At 53.6% G+C, this 7500-nt stretch overlaps 2 non-coding genes across 2 annotated transcripts; both read left to right on the plus strand.

The window, feature by feature from the left end:
• Positions 1-5113: 5113 nt before the first annotated feature.
• Positions 5114-6923, plus strand: LOC144430870 (small subunit ribosomal RNA). Its single transcript, XR_013479783.1, has one exon. It is a non-coding gene; the product is annotated as a small subunit ribosomal RNA (ribosomal RNA).
• Positions 6924-7221: 298 nt separating this feature from the next.
• On the plus strand, positions 7222-7375 carry LOC144430977 (5.8S ribosomal RNA). The gene has a single exon (XR_013479837.1). It is a non-coding gene; the product is annotated as a 5.8S ribosomal RNA (ribosomal RNA).
• Positions 7376-7500: the final 125 nt, after the last annotated feature.

Genomic DNA, 7500 nt, shown 5'->3' on the forward strand with positions numbered 1-7500 from the left:
CCGAGCCGAAAAAAGTTAAAGTACAAACGTGCAAGCATACTAACCTAACCCTAGGTAAGGCATGTTAGAGCGAAAGACAATAAACTCGAATGAGCCAAGAAAGAGCGGCGTGCGGGGCCGGTCGGAGCGCACACATCTCTCGGTGGCTGGCGGGCGAGAGAGTGCTGCGTCGCCGGCATCGGCGTCGAAAGAAGCCGAGCCGAAAAAAGTTAAAGTACAAACGTGCAAGCATACTAACCTAACCCTAGGTAAGGCATGTTAGAGCGAAAGACAGTAAACTCGAATGAGCCAAGAAAGAAGCCGAGCCGAAAAAAGTTAAAGTACAAACGTGCAAGCATACTAACCTAACCCTAGGTAAGGCATGTTAGAGCGAAAGACAGTAAACTCGAATGAGCCAAGAAAGAGCGGCGTGCGGGGCCGGTCGGAGCGCACACATCTCTCGGTGGCTGGCGGGCGAGAGAGTACTGCGTCGCCGGCATCGGCGTCGAAAGAAGCCGAGCCGAAAAAAGTTAAAGTACAAACGTGCAAGCCTACTAACCTAACCCTAGGTAAGGCATGTTAGAGCGAAAGACAGTAAACTCGAATGTGCCAAGAAAGAGCGGCGTGCGGGGCCGGTCGGAGCGCACACATCTCTCGGTGGCTGGCGGGCGAGAGAGTGCTGCGTCGCCGGCATCGGCGTCGAAAGAAGCCGAGCCGAAAAAAGTTTTATAGTACAAACGTGCAAGCATACTAACCTAACCCTAGGTAAGGCATGTTAGAGCGAAAGACAGTAAACTCGAATGAGCCAAGAAAGAGCGGCGTGCGGGGCCGGTCGGAGCGCACACATCTCTCGGTGGCTGGCGGGCGAGAGAGTGCTGCGTCGCCGGCATCGGCGTCGAAAGAAGCCGAGCCGAAAAAAGTTAAAGTACAAACGTGCAAGCATACTAACCTAACCCTAGGTAAGGCATGTTAGAGCGAAAGACAGTAAACTCGAATGAGCCAAGAAAGAAGCCGAGCCGAAAAAAGTTAAAGTACAAACGTGCAAGCATACTAACCTAACCCTAGGTAAGGCATGTTAGAGCGAAAGACAGTAAACTCGAATGAGCCAAGAAAGAGCGGCGTGCGGGGCCGGTCGGAGCGCACACATCTCTCGGTGGCTGGCGGGCGAGAGAGTGCTGCGTCGCCGGCATCGGCGTCGAAAGAAGCCGAGCCGAAAAAAGTTAAAGTACAAACGTGCAAGCATACTAACCTAACCCTAGGTAAGGCATGTTAGAGCGAAAGACAGTAAACTCGAATGTGCCAAGAAAGAGCGGCGTGCGGGGCCGGTCGGAGCGCACACATCTCTCGGTGGCTGGCGGGCGAGAGAGTGCTGCGTCGCCGGCATCGGCGTCGAAAGAAGCCGAGCCGAAAAAAGTTAAAGTACAAACGTGCAAGCATACTAACCTAACCCTAGGTAAGGCATGTTAGAGCGAAAGACAGTAAACTCGAACGGGCCGGTCGGAGCGCACACATCTCTCGGTGGCTGGCGGGCGAGAGAGTGCTGCGTCGCCGGCATCGGCGTCAAAAGAAGCCGAGCCGAAAAAAGTTAAAGTACAAACGTGCAAGCATACTAACCTAACCCTAGGTAAGGCATGTTAGAGCGAAAGACAGTAAACTCGAATGAGCCAAGAAAGAAGCCGAGCCGAAAAAAGTTAAAGTACAAACGTGCAAGCATACTAACCTAACCCTAGGTAAGGCATGTTAGAGCGAAAGACAGTAAACTCGAATGAGCCAAGAAAGAGCGGCGTGCGGGGCCGGTCGGAGCGCACACATCTCTCGGTGGCTGGCGGGCGAGAGAGTGCTGCGTCGCCGGCATCGGCGTCGTAAGAAGCCGAGCCGAAAAAAGTTAAAGTACAAACGTGCAAGCATACTAACCTAACCCTAGGTAAGGCATGTTAGAGCGAAAGACAGTAAACTCGAATGAGCCAAGAAAGAAGCCGAGCCGAAAAAAGTTAAAGTACAAACGTGCAAGCATACTAACCTAACCCTAGGTAAGGCATGTTAGAGCGAAAGACAGTAAACTCGAATGAGCCAAGAAAGAGCGGCGTGCGGGGCCGGTCGGAGCGCACACATCTCTCGGTGGCTGGCGGGCGAGAGAGTGCTGCGTCGCCGGCATCGGCGTCGAAAGAAGCCGAGCCGAAAAAAGTTAAAGTACAAACGTGCAAACATACTAACCTAACCCTAGGTAAGGCATGTTAGAGCGAAAGACAGTAAACTCGAATGAGCCAAGAAAGAGCGGCGTGCGGGGCCGGTCGGAGCGCACACATCTCTCGGTGGCTGGCGGGCGAGAGAGTGCTGCGTCGCCGGCATCGGCGTCGAAAGAAGCCAAGCCGAAAAAAGTTAAAAGTACAAACGTGCAAGCATACTAACCTAACCCTAGGTAAGGCATGTTAGAGCGAAAGACAGTAAACTCGAATGAGCCAAGAAAGAAGCCGAACCGAAAAAAGTTAAAGTACAAACGTGCAAGCATACTAACCTAACCCTAGGTAAGGCATGTTAGAGCGAAAGACAGTAAACTCGAATGAGCCAAGAAAGAGCGGCGTGCGGGGCCGGTCGGAGCGCACGCATCTCTCGGTGGCTGGCGGGCGAGAGAGTGCTGCGTCGCCGGCATCGGCGTCGAAAGAAGCCGAGCCGAAAAAAGTTAAAGTACAAACGTGCAAGCATACTAACCTAACCCTAGGTAAGGCATGTTAGAGCGAAAGACAGTAAACTCGAATGAGCCAAGAAAGAAGCCGAGCCGAAAAAAGTTAAAGTACAAACGTGCAAGCATACTAACCTAACCCTAGGTAAGGCATGTTAGAGCGAAAGACAGTAAACTCGAATGAGCCAAGAAAGAGCGGCGTGCGGGGCCGGTCGGAGCGCACACATCTCTCGGTGGCTGGCGGGCGAGAGAGTGCTGCGTCGCCGGCATCGGCGTCGAAAGAAGCCGAGCCGAAAAAAGTTAAAGTACAAACGTGCAAGCATACTAACCTAACCCTAGGTAAGGCATGTTAGAGCGAAAGACAGTAAACTCGAATGAGCCAAGAAAGAAGCCGAGCCGAAAAAAGTTAAAGTACAAACGTGCAAGCATACTAACCTAACCCTAGGTAAGGCATGTTAGAGCGAAAGACAGTAAACTCGAATGAGCCAAGAAAGAGCGGCGTGCGGGGCCGGTCGGAGCGCACACATCTCTCGGTGGCTGGCGGGCGAGAGAGTGCTGCGTCGCCGGCATCGGCGTCGAAAGAAGCCGAGCCGAAAAAAGTTAAAGTACAAACGTGCAAGCATACTAACCTAACCCTAGGTAAGGCATGTTAGAGCGAAAGACAGTAAACTCGAATGTGCCAAGAAAGAGCGGCGTGCGGGGCCGGTCGGAGCGCACACATCTCTCGGTGGCTGGCGGGCGAGAGAGTGCTGCGTCGCCGGCATCGGCGTCGAAAGAAGCCGAGCCGAAAAAAGTTAAAGTACAAACGTGCAAGCATACTAACCTAACCCTAGGTAAGGCATGTTAGAGCGAAAGACAGTAAACTCGAATGAGCCAAGAAAGAGCGGCGTGCGGGGCCGGTCGGAGCGCACACATCTCTCGGTGGCTGGCTGGCGAGAGAGTGCTGCGTCGCCGGCATCGGCGTCGAAAGAAGCCGAGCCGAAAAAAGTTAAAGTACAAACGTGCAAGCATACTAACCTAACCCTAGGTAAGGCATGTTAGAGCGAAAGACAGTAAACTCGAATGAGCCAAGAAAGAAGCCGAGCCGAAAAAAGTTAAAGTACAAACGTGCAAGCATACTAACCTAACCCTAGGTAAGGCATGTTAGAGCGAAAGACAGTAAACTCGTATGAGCCAAGAAAGAGCGGCGTGCGGGGCCGGTCGGAGCGCACACATCTCTCGGTGGCTGGCGGGCGAGAGAGTGCTGCGTCGCCGGCATCGGCGTCGAAAGAAGCCGAGCCGAAAAAAGTTAAAGTACAAACGTGCAAGCATACTAACCTAACCCTAGGTAAGGCATGTTAGAGCGAAAGACAGTAAACTCGAATGAGCCAAGAAAGAAGCCAAGCCGAAAAAAGTTAAAGTACAAACGTGCAAGCATACTAACCTAACCCTAGGTAAGGCATGTTAGAGCGAAAAACAGTAAACTCGAATGAGCCAAGAAAGAGCGGCGTGCGGGGCCGGTCGGAGCGCACACATCTCTCGGTAGCTGGCGGGCGAGAGAGTGCTGCGTCGCCGGCATCGGCGTCGAAAGAAGCCGAGCCGAAAAAAGTTGAAGTACAAACGTGCAAGCATACTAACCTAACCCTAGGTAAGGCATGTTAGAGCGAAAGACAGTAAACTCGAATGAGCCAAGAAAGAGCGGCGTGCGGGGCCGGTCGGAGCGCACACATCTCTCGATGGCTGGCGGGCGAGAGAGTGCTGCGTCGCCGGCATCGGCGTCGAAAGAAGCCGAGCCGAAAAAAGTTAAAGTACAAACGTGCAAGCATACTAACCTAACCCTAGGTAAGGCATGTTAGAGCGAAAGACAGTAAACTCGAATGAGCCAAGAAAGAAGCCGAGCCGAAAAAAGTTAAAGTACAAACGTGCAAGCATACTAACCTAACCCTAGGTAAGGCATGTTAGAGCGAAAGACAGTAAACTCGAATGAGCCAAGAAAGAGCGGCGTGCGGGGCCGGTCGGAGCGCACACATCTCTCGGTGGCTGGCGGGCGAGAGAGTGCTGCGTCGCCGGCATCGGCGTCGAAAGAAGCCGAGCCGAAAAAAGTTAAAGTACAAACGCGATGCTAATGAGCGAGCCGTTGTCTCGACTAATATGTAGGGGGCGTTCGATCGAGCGTCTGGCTTGAGCGCTTGTCGGCCTAGCAGAACGGTCGCATTGTTATGACCGGGTTTTAGGCACCGCTGCAGGCGGCCGGCAGAGCTCTTGTTTGTGCGAAACTGAATGGATCGAGCCCGAGAGAGGGCGAGCAAAGAAAAAACGCAAATCGCTCCGCCTGGCACTGCCGGCGAGAGCGTGGACGTCGCGGCCAGCGACTGTCGAAGCTGAGTACGGCCGCAGGCGATCGCCTCGGTCTTAAACGAATGCGACGAGCACGCGCCGGGCGGCCCAGCAAGGGCCGAGCGCGGCTGTCGCAGCTATCTGGTTGATCCTGCCAGTAGTGATATGCTTATCTCAAAGATTAAGCCATGCAGGTGCAAGTACGAGTTCTCGTAAAGCGAAACTGCGAATGGCTCATTAAATCAGTCTTGGTTTATTTGGTCTCCTGAGCGAAGTGGATAACTGTGGTAATTCTAGAGCTAATACATGCATTAAGCGCCGACTTCGGGAGGCGCGCTTTTATCAGATCAAAACCGACCGGGTTCGTCCTGTGACGTTTGATGACTCTGGATAACCACGCGGATCGTACGGGCTCTGCACCGACGACGTATCATTCAAGTGTCTGCCCTATCAACTGTCGAAGGTACGCTACGTGCCTACCTTTGTGATAACGGGTAACGGGGAATCAGGGTTCGATTCCGGAGAGGGAGCCTGAGAAACGGCTACCACATCCAAGGAAGGCAGCAGGCGCGCAAATTACCCATTCCCGACACGGGGAGGTAGTGACGAAAAATAACAATACAGGACTCTAACGAGGCCCTGTAATTGGAATGAGTACATCCTAAAACTCTTAACGAGTATCCATTGGAGGGCAAGTCTGGTGCCAGCAGCCGCGGTAATTCCAGCTCCAACAGTGTATGCTAAAGTTGTTGCGGTTGAAAAGCTCGTAGTTGGATTTTGGGCGAGCGCCGCCGGTCCGTCGCAAGGCGTGTCACTGGTTGCGTTCGCCTCACCTTCGGTTCTCCGTCGGTGCTCTTGACTGAGTGTCGGCGGTGGCCGATAAGTTTACTTTGAAAAAATTAGAGTGTTCAAAGCAGGCTGTTCGCCTGCATAGTGTTGCATGGAATAATGGAATAGGACCTCGGTTCTATTTTGTTGGTTTTCGGAGCACGAGGTAATGATTAAGAGGGACAGACGGGGGCGTCCGTACTCTGCCGTTAGAGGTGAAATTCTTGGATCGGCGGAAGACGAACTACTGCGAAAGCATTCGCCAAGAATGTTTTCTTTAATCAAGAGCGAAAGTCAGAGGTTCGAAGTCGATCAGATACCGTCCTAGTTCTGACTATAAACGATGCCAACTAGCGATCGGGAGGCGTTACCATGACGACCTTTCCGGCAGCTTCCGGGAAACCAAAGTCTTTGGGTTCCGGGGGAAGTATGGTTGCAAAGCTGAAACTTAAAGGAATTGACGGAAGGGCACCACCAGGAGTGGAGCCTGCGGCTTAATTTGACTCAACACGGGGAAACTCACCCGGCCCGGACACAGGTAGGATTGACAGATTGAAAGCTCTTTCTTGATTCTGTGGGTGGTGGTGCATGGCCGTTCTTAGTTGGTGGAGCGATTTGTCTGGTTAATTCCGATAACGAACGAGACTCTGGCATGCTAAATAGTTACGCGACCTTCTCGGTCGGCGTCTAACTTCTTAGAGGGACTAGTGGCGTTTAGCCACACGAGATTGAGCAATAACAGGTCTGTGATGCCCTTAGATGTCCGGGGCCGCACGCGCGCTACACTGAGTGAAGCAGCGAGTGTCTAACCTAGGCCGAAAGGTCCGGGTAACCCGTTGAACCTCATTCGTGATTGGGATAGGGACTTGCAATTGTTTCCCTTGAACGAGGAATTCCCAGTAAGCGCAAGTCATCAACTTGCGTTGATTACGTCCCTGCCCTTTGTACACACCGCCCGTCGCTACTACCGATTGAATGGTTTAGTGAGATCCTTGGATCGGCCCCGTCGCGGCTGGCAACGGCCGCGTCGGCGTGTCGAGAAGACGATCAAACTTGATCATTTAGAGGAAGTAAAAGTCGTAACAAGGTTTCCGTAGGTGAACCTGCGGAAGGATCATTACCGAAAGTGGTGGTAGGCCCCGGCCGACCGCGCACTTAATTGTCTTTGGGTGCCGCCGAGAGGGCGGCCGTCAATCGGGGTTCCGCCCCGTGCGACACGCGTAACACGTTGGCATAGCAAGGCAGCCAAGTGCGATGGTGGCTTCTGGGCACCGCGCTCGATGTGCCGCCGGCCCAGCCCGGCGGTCGCTCGGCGCCGTTTGTTGGTGTTTTTGTGCAGTTGTTGTCGGTGGTGGTTTTGTGGTCGATCCCACAGTGTGACGTCCGCGCGCTTCGGCGCCGGGCGAAACGTGGAGGACGACTCTTAACGGTGGATCACTCGGCTCGCGAGTCGATGAAGGACGCAGCCAAGTGCGAGAAGTAATGTGAATTGCAGAACACATTGAACGTCGACCTTCTGAACGCGAATTGCGGTCTCGGGTCAATCCCGGGACCGCGTCTGCCTCAGGGTCGCGTTCGTCCTCACCCGAGGGCCGTCGCCTGGCCTCTGCGAAGACGGCCGGGCGTCGCCCCAAGTTGAAGCGGTCGCCGAGCTTTCTCGGCGCGACCGCGTGTCCCGTACACCGCCGACCCCTTGA

The sequence above is a fragment of the Styela clava genome, chromosome 12 (assembly GCF_964204865.1).
Source record: "Styela clava chromosome 12, kaStyClav1.hap1.2, whole genome shotgun sequence".
NCBI classification, from domain to species: Eukaryota; Metazoa; Chordata; class Ascidiacea; order Stolidobranchia; family Styelidae; genus Styela; species Styela clava.